Here is a 13,658-nt window from a genome sequence, read left to right as displayed (position 1 = left end):
AATACTGTGAGAAATCTTGGAGTCATTTTTGATCAGGATATGTCATTCAAAGTGCATATTAAACAAATATGTAGGACTGCTTTTTTGCATTTACGCAATATCTCTAAAATCAGAAAGGTCTTGTCTCAGAGTGATGCTGAAAAACTAATTCATGCATTTATTTCCTCTAGGCTGGACTATTGTAATTCATTATTATCAGGTTGTCCTAAAAGTTCCCTAAAAAGCCTTCAGTTAATTCAAAATGCTGCAGCTAGAGTACTGACGGGGACTAGAAGGAGAGAGCATATCTCACCCATATTGGCCTCTCTTCATTGGCTTCCTGTTAATTCTAGAATAGAATTTAAAATTCTTCTTCTTACTTATAAGGTTTTGAATAATCAGGTCCCATCTTATCTTAGGGACCTCGTAGTACCATATTACCCCAATAGAGCGCTTCGCTCTCAGACTGCAGGCTTACTTGTAGTTCCTAGGGTTTGTAAGAGTAGAATGGGAGGCAGAGCCTTCAGCTTTCAGGCTCCTCTCCTGTGGAACCAGCTCCCAATTCAGATCAGGGAGACAGACACCCTCTCTACTTTTAAGATTAGGCTTAAAACTTTCCTTTTTGCTAAAGCTTATAGTTAGGGCTGGATCAGGTGACCCTGAACCATCCCTTAGTTATGCTGCTATAGACGTAGACTGCTGGGGGGTTCCCATGATGCACTGTTTCTTTTTCTTTTTGCTCTGTATGCACCACTCTGCATTTAATCATTAGTGATCGATCTCTGCTCCCCTCCACAGCATGTCTTTTTCCTGGTTCTCTCCCTCAGCCCCAACCAGTCCCAGCAGAAGACTGCCCCTCCCTGAGCCTGGTTCTGCTGGAGGTTTCTTCCTGTTAAAAGGGAGTTTTTCCTTCCCACTGTAGCCAAGTGCTTGCTCACAGGGGGTCGTTTGACCGTTGGGGTTTTACATAATTATTGTATGGCCTTGCCTTACAATATAAAGCGCCTTGGGGCAACTGTTTGTTGTGATTTGGCGCTATATAAAAAAAATTGATTGATTGATAATAAGGCTGAAATGATGGTTCTTGGTCCTGTGAGACATCAGCATCAATTAACGCTTGGCCTAGGCTCATGTGTCATGCGTCACACTGACAAAGTGAGGAACCTTGAGGTAATTTTTGATCCTACGTTGTCCTTTGACCTCCACATTAGAAATATTATGAGGACTGCTTTCTTCCATCTGCGAAATATACGGAAGATTCGTCCCATCCTGTCTATGGCTGATGCTGAGACCCTGATCCATGCGTTTATCTCTTCTAGATTGGACTATTGCAATATTTTATTTTCTGGTTTACCACAGTCTAGCATTAGGGCTCTCCAATTGGTTCAAAATGTCAGCCAGACTTTTGACACAAAGCAGTAAGTTAGACCACATTACACCCATTTTGGCGTCCCTTCACTGGCTTCCTGTCCCAGTGAGATCAGATTTTAAGGTTCTGCTACTAGTCTATAAAATTGTTCACGGACTGGCACCTCCCTACCTAGCTGACCTAATTAAACCTTACGTACTGGCCCAGGCTTTGTGTTCTCAGGGTGCAGGACTACTTTGTGTCCCTAAGGTGAATAAAAAGTCTGCGGGTCATAGAGCTTTCTCTTATCGTGCCCCTGTTCTATGGAATGATCTCCCCGTGTCAATAAAACAGTCAGCTTCTGTGGAGACTTTCAAGTCCAGACTTAAGTCGTACTTACTTTTCCTTTTGTATGGCTAGCATACTGGCATAGTATACTTCTACGCTTTTTACTCTTTTAATTCATTTTATTAGGAAACAGAGTGTGCCGTGGCCTCAACTTTACCTAAATTGGCCGGCGATCACCTTAGTATTTCCTGTTTTTCTTGTTGTTTAATGCTGACAAATTATATTGTATTTCTTGTCGTTCTGATGCCTGATTCTGTTTTTCTCTCTGTTTAAGGTGCAGCTCCATCCAGAGATGGGTGTGGTGTTTGTGCTGGAGACCCTCCTGTCCTGTGCACCAACAGCATTTCTTGTATATTTGTTTTGTGAATTGTTCTGTAATTTGTGTCTGTAGCATGGCCCAAGCAGAAGGTCATGCCTTTGAGTCTGGTCTGCTTGAGGTTTCTTACTCGGTGGGAGTTTTTCCTTACCACTGCTACTCTGGGGGTTAGTAAGGTTAGACCTTACTTGTGTGAAGCGGTTTGAGGCAGCTCTGTTGTGATTTGGCGCTATATAAATGAAAATAAATTGAAAATTGAAAACTTGTACCAAGTTTCACAAAATTCCTCTTGTGAGAGGAATTAATTTCAGAACTCTTATACCCTTTTTGGAATGGACAGATGGAAATTACAACAGAATCCCCCTTTGGCCAGCGGGGGATATTAGACAAATGGACAATACCAGCAAAAATCTATTTAAGCATAAAAATTCAAAAAGAAAAAATAATATAGCACCTTCAACTGCACCACAGACTAAAACAGTTAAATGTGGTCTATTAAACATTAGGTCTCTCTCTTCTAAGTCCCTGTTGGTAAATGATATAATAATTGATCAACATATTGATTTATTCTGCCTTACAGAAACCTGGTTACAGCAGGATGAATATGTTAGTTTAAATGAGTCACCGCCCCCGAGTCACACTAACTGCTAGAATGCTCGTAGCATGGGCCGAGGCGGAGGATTAGCAGCAATCTTCCATTCCAGCTTATTAATTAATCAAAAACCCAGACAGAGCTTTAATTCATTTGAAAGCTTGTCTCTTAGTCTTGTCCATCCAAATTGGAAGTCCCAAAAACCAGTTTTATTTGTTATTATCTATCGTCCACCTGGTCGTTACTGTGAGTTTCTCTGTGAATTTTCAGACCTTTTGTCTGACTTAGTGCTTAGCTCAGATAAGATAATTATAGTGGGCGATTTTAACATCCACACAGATGCTGAGAATGACAGCCTCAACACTGCATTTAATCTATTATTAGACTCTATTGGCTTTGCTCAAAAAGTAAATGAGTCCACCCACCACTTTAATCATATCTTAGATCTTGTTCTGACTTATGGTATGGAAATAGAAGACTTAACAGTATTCCCTGAAAACTCCCTTCTGTCTGATAATTTCTTAACATTTACATTTACTCTGATGGACTACCCAGCAGTGGGGAATAAGTTTCATTACACTAGAAGTCTTTCAGAAAGCGCTGTAACTAGGTTTAAGGATATGATTCCTTCTTTATGTTCTCTAATGCCATATACCAACACAGTGCAGAGTAGCTACCTAAACTCTGTAAGGGAGATAGAGTATCTCGTCAATAGTTTTACATCCTCATTGAAGACAACTTTGGATGCTGTAGCTCCTCTGAAAAAGAGAGCTTTAAATCAGAAGTGTCTGACTCCGTGGTATAACTCACAAACTCGTAGCTTAAAGCAGATAACCCGTAAGTTGGAGAGGAAATGGCGTCTCACTAATTTAGAAGATCTTCACTTAGCCTGGAAAAAGAGTCTGTTGCTCTATAAAAAAGCCCTCCGTAAAGCTAGGACATCTTTCTACTCATCACTAATTGAAGAAAATAAGAACAACCCCAGGTTTCTTTTCAGCACTGTAGCCAGGCTGACAAAGAGTCAGAGCTCTATTGAGCTGAGTATTCCATTAACTTTAACTAGTAATGACTTCATGACTTTCTTTGCTAACAAAATTTTAACTATTAGAGAAAAAATTACTCATAACCATCCCAAAGACGTATCGTTATCTTTGGCTGCTTTCAGTGATGCCGGTATTTGGTTAGACTCTTTCTCTTCGATTGTTCTGTCTGAGTTATTTTCATTAGTTACTTCATCCAAACCATCAACATGTTTATTAGACCCCATTCCTACCAGGCTGCTCAAGGAAGCCCTACCATTATTTAATGCTTCGATCTTAAATATGATCAATCTATGTTTGTTAGTTGGCTATGTACCACAGGCTTTTAAGGTGGCAGAAATTAAACCATTACTTAAAAAGCCATCACTTGACCCAGCTATCTTAGCTAATTATGGGCCAATCTCCAACCTTCCTTTTCTCTCAAAAATTCTTGAAAGGGTAGTTGTAAAACAGCTAACTGATCATCTGCAGAGGAATGGTCTATTTGAAGAGTTTCAGTCAGGTTTTAGAATTCATCATAGTACAGAAACAGCATTAGTGAAGGTTACAAATGATCTTCTTATGGCCTCGGACAGTGGACTCATCTCTGTGCTTGTTCTGTTAGACCTCAGTGCTGCTTTTGATACTGTTGACCATAAAATTTTATTACAGAGATTAGAGCATGCCATAGGTATTAAAGGCACTGCGCTGCGGTGGTTTGAATCATATTTGTCTAATAGATTACAATTTGTTCATGTAAATGGGGAATCTTCTTCACAGACTAAAGTTAATTATGGAGTTCCACAAGGTTCTGTGCTAGGACCAATTTTATTCACTTTATACATGCTTCCCTTAGGCAGTATTATTAGACGGTATTGCTTAAATTTTCATTGTTACGCAGATGATACCCAGCTTTATCTATCCATGAAGCCAGAGGACACACACCAATTAGCTAAACTGCAGGATTGTCTTACAGACATAAAGACATGGATGACCTCTAATTTCCTGCTTTTAAACTCAGATAAAACTGAAGTTATTGTACTTGGCCCCACAAATCTTAGAAACATGGTGTCTAACCAGATCCTTACTCTGGATGGCATTACCCTGACCTCTAGTAATACTGTGAGAAATCTTGGAGTCATTTTTGATCAGGATATGTCATTCAAAGCGCATATTAAACAAATATGTAGGACTGCTTTTTTGCATTTACGCAATATCTCTAAAATCAGAAAGGTCTTGTCTCAGAGTGATGCTGAAAAACTAATTCATGCATTTATTTCCTCTAGGCTGGACTACTGTAATTCATTATTATCAGGTTGTCCTAAAAGTTCCCTAAAAAGCCTTCAGTTAATTCAAAATGCTGCAGCTAGAGTACTGACGGGGACTAGAAGGAGAGAGCATATCTCACCCATATTGGCCTCTCTTCATTGGCTTCCTGTTAATTCTAGAATAGAATTTAAAATTCTTCTTCTTACTTATAAGGTTTTGAATAATCAGGTCCCATCTTATCTTAGGGACCTCGTAGTACCATATCACCCCAATAGAGCGCTTCGCTCTCAGACTGCAGGCTTACTTGTAGTTCCTAGGGTTTGTAAGAGTAGAATGGGAGGCAGAGCCTTCAGCTTTCAGGCTCCTCTCCTGTGGAACCAGCTCCCAATTCAGATCAGGGAGACAGACACCCTCTCTTTAAGATTAGGCTTAAAACTTTCCTTTTTGCTAAAGCTTATAGTTAGGGCTGGATCAGGTGACCCTGAACCATCCCTTAGTTATGCTGCTATAGACGTAGACTGCTGGGGGGTTCCCATGATGCACTGTTTCTTTCTCTTTTTGCTCTGTATGCACCACTCTGCATTTAATCATTAGTGATCGATCTCTGCTCCCCTCCACAGCATGTCTTTTTCCTGGTTCTCTCCCTCAGCCCCAACCAGTCCCAGCAGAAGACTGCCCCTCCCTGAGCCTGGTTCTGCTGGAGGTTTCTTCCTGTTAAAAGGGAGTTTTTCCTTCCCACTGTAGCCAAGTGCTTGCTCAGAGGGGGTCGTTTTGACCGTTGGGGTTTTACATAATTATTGTATGGCCTTGCCTTACAATATAAAGCGCCTTGGGGCAACTGTTTGTTGTGATTTGGCGCTATATAAAAAAATTGATTGATTGATTGATTGACAATACCAGGACACTGAATACAATGCAGCCATTTCTATTATTAACTGGCAACATAATTTCAAGGAGAAGCACTTCACTTGTGCTGACCTGCAGTTTCATTTGCTGTATATCTTTGGACTGCTTTGAAACGCCTCAGGATATTCAATGTTTGTGTCCTACATGCATCTAGATTGAGATGACAGCAAACTAAAGTCATTTTGGAGTTTTCTCCACATGTGTGGAACTACCTGGTAATCTGAAATCTACAACACTAACAACAGTCGAAAACTCAAAACTAAATGATGATTCAAAATTTTAAATGATGAAAGTTGAACCCAGTAGGTCCAACCAAAGTTATTATACCTACGGCTGATCAACTGTGGCCATGCAACTTCCTCTTCTTTGACTGTTCTCTAGCTAATTCACTAAATTCTACACATGAAAAGTAAGAACAAAAGGCTGGAGGCTAATCACCGCTGATCTATCGACCCACTCCTGGTCCCAGAGCTAGAGCACCAGTGTAAATGCATATAAGAACACCTAGTGTATTCTGAAGGTGTTAAAATTAGTTATCTACCTTTGACAGTTAAATATGTCAAGGGTTTCATATGAAACATCCTCAAAGTCCTATGTCTGTGCTTCTGTGAAGATAATGTCAAAGAGCATGTAGTAAGGCACCTTGGCACTTGCACGCACTCTTGCATGCTGAGTAAATGTGTCCCAAGATCCCATTTGCAAGCTTGGGTGCAGAAGACTTTGCAGAAGTCCCACTGAACATTCTCGATAGCCATTGTGTTTCCACAAATTTTCTCTGAAATATTCCTTAGTTTTGTCAGGGTTTGAGTTTTGATCTGGTTAACTGATTTTATTTTTCTCGTCTGTTATTTTTTTCTGTTTCTTTGGTGTTCTGTGTGTTTATTCTAATGTGGGGTTTTTCTGTTTGGGTCTGTCTGTCTGTCTCTATCTCTCTTGCCTGTCTCTTGGTTCTTGGTGATGGGTGTTTCTCTCTCTCTGGCCATGCCCTTGTTCTGGTGTTTTCCATGCACACCTGTTTCTGATTTGCTGCTCGTCACCTGGGGTTATATAAGCTCACTGGGTGCTTTAGTCCTTCGCCAGATTGTTGTGCCATGTGCCACTTTCCAGCTCTGTTCCTATGTTCCATTGTCCTTCCTGCCTCATAGTGTTCCTGACCTCCTGCCTGTTGCATCAACCACCCCTCAAGCCTGATGATTTTTGTACTACTGCTTTTTCTGGACTGCCTACTTGTGTACCGACATTTGCTATCCACCCGAGTAAAGCCTTTTTTCCAACCAGAACTGTCTGTTCGAGCCATGCATTTGTCTCCAACAGTTTCTGACCAACCAGCCTGATAGAACAATTTTGCCAACCATGGACACAGCCGGCTCAGACCTGTTCCAGCTGGTGGTATGCCATCACAGTAGGCAGCTTGCGCAGCACGGAGACCAGCTCACCACTCTCACTTCTGGGTTTAGCAAACTCGCTAAAAGCCAGGATTCGTTTATGGCATCGGTGAGCACCCAGATGGGACAGTTACTGTCTAAATTAAATTTTCAGGCTAACACTGATATGGCCACCGGCAGCTCCAGTGTTCCTCCTCCAGAGCCGTCAGCAACCTCACTGGCTTCCGTACCTGAACCTGTTTTCTGCAACCAGCTGCCTCGGCCTGAAAACTTCTCATGCGAGTCCGGTGACATCAGACCATTTATAACGCAGTGTGAGTTGCATTTCGAGCTCATGTCATCAACGTTCCCGTCTGACAGGGCGAAGATAGCATTCATGATAACTCACCTGACCGGTCGTACTGTGGCATAGGCAACAGCAAAATGGGGTCATCAATCCGCCACCTGTGCTTCCCTTGCGGCTTTCACCGCTGCCTTACAACAGGTGTTCCAACATACGTCCCCGGGGTGTGAAGCTGCATGTACATGGATGAGGCTGAAGCAGGGCGGCTGCTGAGTCACAGACTATGCCATAGAGTTCTGCATTCTGGCAGCTAAAAGCGAATGGAACTCAGCGGCGCTCCTAGATGTCTTCTTCCAGGGGCTGCCAGACAACATGCAGGACCAGCCCATAGCTGTAGACCTCCCCAAAGACCTCAATGAGCTCATTGTGCTGGCCATTCGGACCGACCAACGCCTACAGGATCGTCCTCGCCGGGCAGCTTGGTTACCGACCGACGCTCCACCACGCCACCCAACCGTTCGTGCTCCTCCAGCCATGTCAGAGCTGAATCTCCACATCACAGCACCAAAGAGCCCATGCAACTGGGTCACACCCATCTGTCATCAGTTGAGAGATGGTGCCACCGAGAGGACGGACTCTGTTTTTACTGTGACCAATTTCATATTTATTTACTTTAAGACTCAATAAAATGTTGTTGACATAGAAAACCTGTAAAGCCTACTTTTAGTACACATAAAATTCACAAGAGGTATCGATAAGGGAATCGATAAGGAATCGGATCGATAAGCGGAATCGATAATGGTATCAACATCGATAAAATATTATCAATACTCATCCCTAGGTAAGATTTATAGTATTTGAGTAACATAAAAAAATAATATGTGGGGGGCCTATGTGGTAGGATGAAGGTTAAAAAATGTTGCCCTGTCTTTTGTATTAATTACTGACAGGCGTTCACCTGGAATACATTTGCAAATTTACTTTGTATAATAAAAAAAACCTATATTCTTCAGAATGAGATTTTTTTGACCCAGGTTAAAAATCCCCAGCTCCACATCACTGACTTCAAAGTCACCCGTGATAACAGAGGTAATTCTGTTGGCGAGGATATGCTGCAGAAATGCCATCAAGCAACACATTTCCTGTTAATCTTTGGCGCTTCTTGTATGATACAATAATACCTCAAGCTCATAGCCATATCACATCTGTACTACTGCATTGCTGAATGCATCATGGAGGTCATAGCATGGTCAAATGAAATGCATATAGAAAATAAAATACAATGGATTCTATCTCTCATTGCAACACTACCAACATAGTGGGTGATGAACAATTCTTGCAAAGCTGAATAACCCTCGGCTACACAGAGATAAAACCTGACATCACCGTGTATCAGCCGACACCAGCTATTTACATTAGGCCTGGTGGTAAAATGGTGAGGATGCTATTTGTCTATAATAGTGTACGTTTCACCAGGTTGTGCCTCACGGAATAATCACATCTGCAAAAAAGGCGATTAGTTTTCTGTCAGACACACATCACATCCCCTGAGGTGCAACACAACTGAACCTATATTAGGCTTTAAAAAAATGATGCAGTGACTGCCTCAGACAAGAAGAATGGCTGTCTGACATGTCCGTCAGAGGAGACTTCCGTATCGTTTTTTTCTGCGGCACGTGTCAGTCAGAAATGAGAATCAACATTCAGAGCAAAATGAGTGTGGAAAACCTGCAAATTCAATTCACCTGTCAATCCACATGTTTGATCCCGTGTCACTGTCAGCCCTGGTTAACCAGTTCAACTCCACAACATTATCTCAGGACCATCAAAGGAGCTCACTAACTGTGTTTCACGTCGATCAGCTTTCACAACGCTAGCGAAACTGTGCTTGTTTGAAATGGTGAAAGTAAAATTTGCCATTTGCCACCTAATAAATATATAAATTAACTAGAGCACCGCGCTCATAGAGTCCAAACCTCTACCAACACTAGTTTCCAATTCCATAAAATGTTACCTTGGAAAACATTTTCAAGGTCAAAGTCCTGTTAGAAGTGACTTTTCATAAGCTAAATTAGAAGGTATTCAGTTCATGCACTTCATCATCAAAGTTTATCAAAGTTTTTTTTTTTATGATGTCAGTGTGTGTGTGTGTGTGTGTGTGTGGAGGGGGGGGGGGGTGTTCAACTTTTTCAGTTTCTGAATTCTTTTTCAGATATTTTTCACAGAACATTGGTTATCTCTGCTATGCACAGTTTGCCATTGCTTTTTGCACATGGTTTCCAACTGATAACTGGAAGTTGGACAAACAAACCTCCATCCAGTTTTGGTGGTGTAGGTAAATCCATAACAGAAAAATGAGAGTGATTGAGGCACTTTGGATTGAGATATAATGAAAAATGTTCACCAGATGGCCTTTTCAATATTAAATTCAAATGTCCACAAAATCCACAATCCAGATCAGATCCGGATCAAACTTTGTCAAGTGATAGTGAGTGCCAGTCTGCACCTCACTTTCACATATGAGAGTGATTGGGTCATGTTTGATTAAGATGTAATGTGAAATATACATTAAATGGGGTTTTCAATGTTAAATTTAAATGGCCACAAAAACTGTAATCTGGATCCGATCCGGATAAAACTGTCAGTCGATAAAGCATACCATCCTACATTTCTTTCTCAAATATGAAAAAAATTTGATCTTTATTGAAACAGTTATGAATTTGAAAATTTGTTCAGTATTAGGGGATAGGAATTATCAAGATTTTTCCTGATTTTGGCCTTTGAACTATGACCTTGAAAATTGAATTGTCTATCAGGGTATGAATCTTCAGTAAAAATTAACTAACATTATGAAATATGAAAAATTGTGGGCTCCAGGCTGTTCACAAAAGACAGACAGGAACGAAAACATAATCTCTGCTCACCTTCTTCGATGGAGGTAATAAATGTGTTCTCCATAATGCGACTGACGCTGTTATAAACCTGCAACTCTACCCTTTATATTTGAAGGCTGGCGTGTACATTCCCAAAATAGACTGCCAGTCAGTAACTTGAAGTTTTCATCTTGCCATATTGCTCCGTTTTTGGCAGTATCAACTGCTTTAAGTTGCACTTTTCAGAAAGGCGCTGTGTGCTTACGCAGCCTCTTTTCAGGCAATCAGTCAAATGGTGCAAAAGGAGGACAGTTTTTCCATTTCTCTCTAAAGTCAGTGCTATGTCACACACATGATCCAGTGTTAAAACTGTTTGTACTGTTAAAACTCCTCATTAAAACCTCTTCACATCAGATATCTGCACTGCAAATTCCACAATGTCATCAAAAAAAGAAAAATGTACAAAATATGATGATTTGCTTGACGCCTGTCAGACAACAGCGGCGGTAACCCATCAATGTGCTCCACAAGAAGCAGGCCTGCTAAATTGTGCCCTGTGGGCCACATTAGAGGCAGCCTCCGTTTGTGTGGACAAGCTTTTCTAGGATGTCTGGAGATAAAACCTTGAAGAAAAAGTGACTTGGAATGAGTGCAGACTTAATTAATTGGAATTTGATGTCAGGTTTCTTTTCCATTTTCATGGTTAACATTAAACAATAAAATTTTACACCAATTTTCATGGAACTTAATGCAGCCTTCATGTAAAAGTGACTTTGACATCCATCAATGACAACTAAAATGTACTTTGTGCTCACCTGAAGGGCTGTGATAGACAAAAATACAATTAAACAAATAAAGGAACTGAATTAATCTTTACACTTTTATCGTTGATATATACTTTAATTGGATATACTTTTTCCTCTCAATCTCATGAACATGCTTATTCACAAGAACTTTTTTAAAAAAAAGCTTAATTTAAAAAAAATTGCATTGCCAATGCGAGGATGAAATTTTATGCCCCGCCCCCAAAAAAGAGATTTTTCTCAGGAATATTTGTTTATTTGCTGCTGTTTGTGTTGTGTGGGCCGCCAGAAGAGGAGGTACTGCTGGCCCACCACCAGAGGGCGCCCTGCCTGAAGTGCGGGCTTCAGGCACGAGAGGGCGCTGCCGCCATGGACACAGCCGGGGGTGACAGCTGTCGCTCATTACCTCTTGACAGCTGTCACCCATCTACTCAACATCATCTCACTCCATAAAGACCAGACGTCATCTCCACCTCGTTGCCGAGATATCATACTTCATAGGAGGTAATACTCTCAGCCTTTTTGTGAGATTTGTAACTCTGTTATTGTGAGAATTTGCAGGAGAACCGGTCGTTTGTGAGGAGGCTGTGCAAGACGGCGCTCCTTTTCAGCTGAGACCACTGCAACATATTGAATGAGAGGTGGAGGTGGCATTCCCACCGTTGTTGTTACTGGGTGTACACACACCCACACTTGACTGTCTTTGTTCTTCGCCAGCAGTACCAGATCCGACAGTCGGGGACGGTGATCACCTGGGAATTCGGGACTTGGCGGCTCCAGTATTCACCAGGTTCTGGGGCGGCGGAAATCGTGTGGTTCTGGCTCTTCTCAGGACAGACGTCTTCTATCCTCGAGCCTGCCCACACGTCACCTCTGTGTATTGACTGTTATGATATTCTGTGATTGTCTGTATGTTCGTTGTGCACATTCACAACATTAAATTGTTACTTTTTGGCTCATCTATTGACCGTTCATTTGCGCCCCCTGTTGTGGGTCCATGTCACTACACTTTCCCAACAGGATATCTCGGCCAGCGTCATGGACTCCGAGGGGCGTCACCCGGCTGTTGAACGACCAATGGGAGAGCAGGGAGCGCAGGCGTCTGCAGGAGACGTGATTGGTGAGCTGCAGCACATTCTCACCGCCTTTACGGCTCGGTCGGATCAAATGACTGAGCAAAACATCCTCCTGAACCGCAGGGTGGAGGCTCTCTCCGCGCAGATGGCGTCGAGCACTCAGGGCGCTGCTGCAGCTCGTCCTCCTGCCGACCCTGTGCAGGATATAAATGTTCCAGTGGTGGTTCAACAACCCCTCCCACCATCCCCTGAAGCATACATAAGCCCTCCTGATCCATACGGAGGTTGTGTGGAGACGTGCGCGGACTTTCTTATGCAGTGTTCGCTCGTCTTCGCACAACGTCCCGTCATGTATGCGTCAGATGCTAGTAAAATAGCTTATGTGATTGCTCTGCTTCGGGGTAAAGCACGCGCCTGGGCTACGGCGCTCTGGGAACAGAACTCACGGTTGTTATCAGCATACACTGGGTTTGTGGTGGAGTTCAGAACAGTGTTTGATCACCCTAACAGAGGAGAGACCGCTTCAACTGTGCTGCTGTCAATGAGACAGGGACGCGAGAGCGCAGCCGCTTATGCAGTCAACTTCCGCATCGCGGCTGCGAGGTCCGGCTGGAATAACGCTCCGCGCCGCCTTCGTAAACGGACTGTCGTTGGTTCTGAAGGAGCAGCTGGTAGCTAAGGAGGAACCGCGGGATTTAGATGGGCTTATCGATCTCGTTATACGGTTAGACAATCGGTTGAAGGAACGCCGTCGGGAGCGAGGCGAAGGACGTGACCGGATACGCGCCGCCCCTCTCCCTTCCGGGTTCGATAAGGCGCCGCCCTCCCCACGCTCCACAGCCGCAGCGCTTTGTGGGGCAACAGCTCCCCCTGCTGACGTTGTTAGGGAAACGCACAGGGCCAAAATGGGGAGGCTGATCCGTGGAGAGTGTTTTCTCTGCAGCTCAACTGAGCACACACAGAGAAACTGCCCCAAACGGCCAAAACGACAACAACCGCCCTTAGAGACTGGGCTAAGGAGGGGTCAAACCATTCAAGTGAGACACACACAAATTGCCACACGACTCCCAGTCACAATCCTGAGCGGGGATTTAACCCTTCAAGCCCGAGCACTGGTGGACACGGGGTCAGAAGGGAATCTGCTAGACAGCAGATGGGCAAGGGAGGTAGGGCTCCCTCTGGTGGCGCTTCCTTCGCCATTGCAGGTGCGGGCACTAGATGGCACCCTCCTCCCTTTACTCACACACAAGACACAACCAGTAACTCTGGTAGTGTCTGGAAACCATCAGGAGGAGATTGAGTTTTTTGTGACTCCTTCTACCTCCCGCGTGATTTTGGGCATCCCATGGATGTTGAAGCACAATCCCCGGATTGATTGGCCGTCTGGGGTGGTGGTTCAGTGGAGCGAAACCTGCCATCGGGGGTGTTTAGGATCCTCGGTTCCTCCCGGTTCACAGGCTA

This window comes from Thalassophryne amazonica, chromosome 8 (genome assembly GCF_902500255.1).
Source record: "Thalassophryne amazonica chromosome 8, fThaAma1.1, whole genome shotgun sequence".
In the NCBI taxonomy this organism is placed as follows: domain Eukaryota; kingdom Metazoa; phylum Chordata; class Actinopteri; order Batrachoidiformes; family Batrachoididae; genus Thalassophryne; species Thalassophryne amazonica.
Note: the sequence above shows the minus strand (reverse complement) of the source record.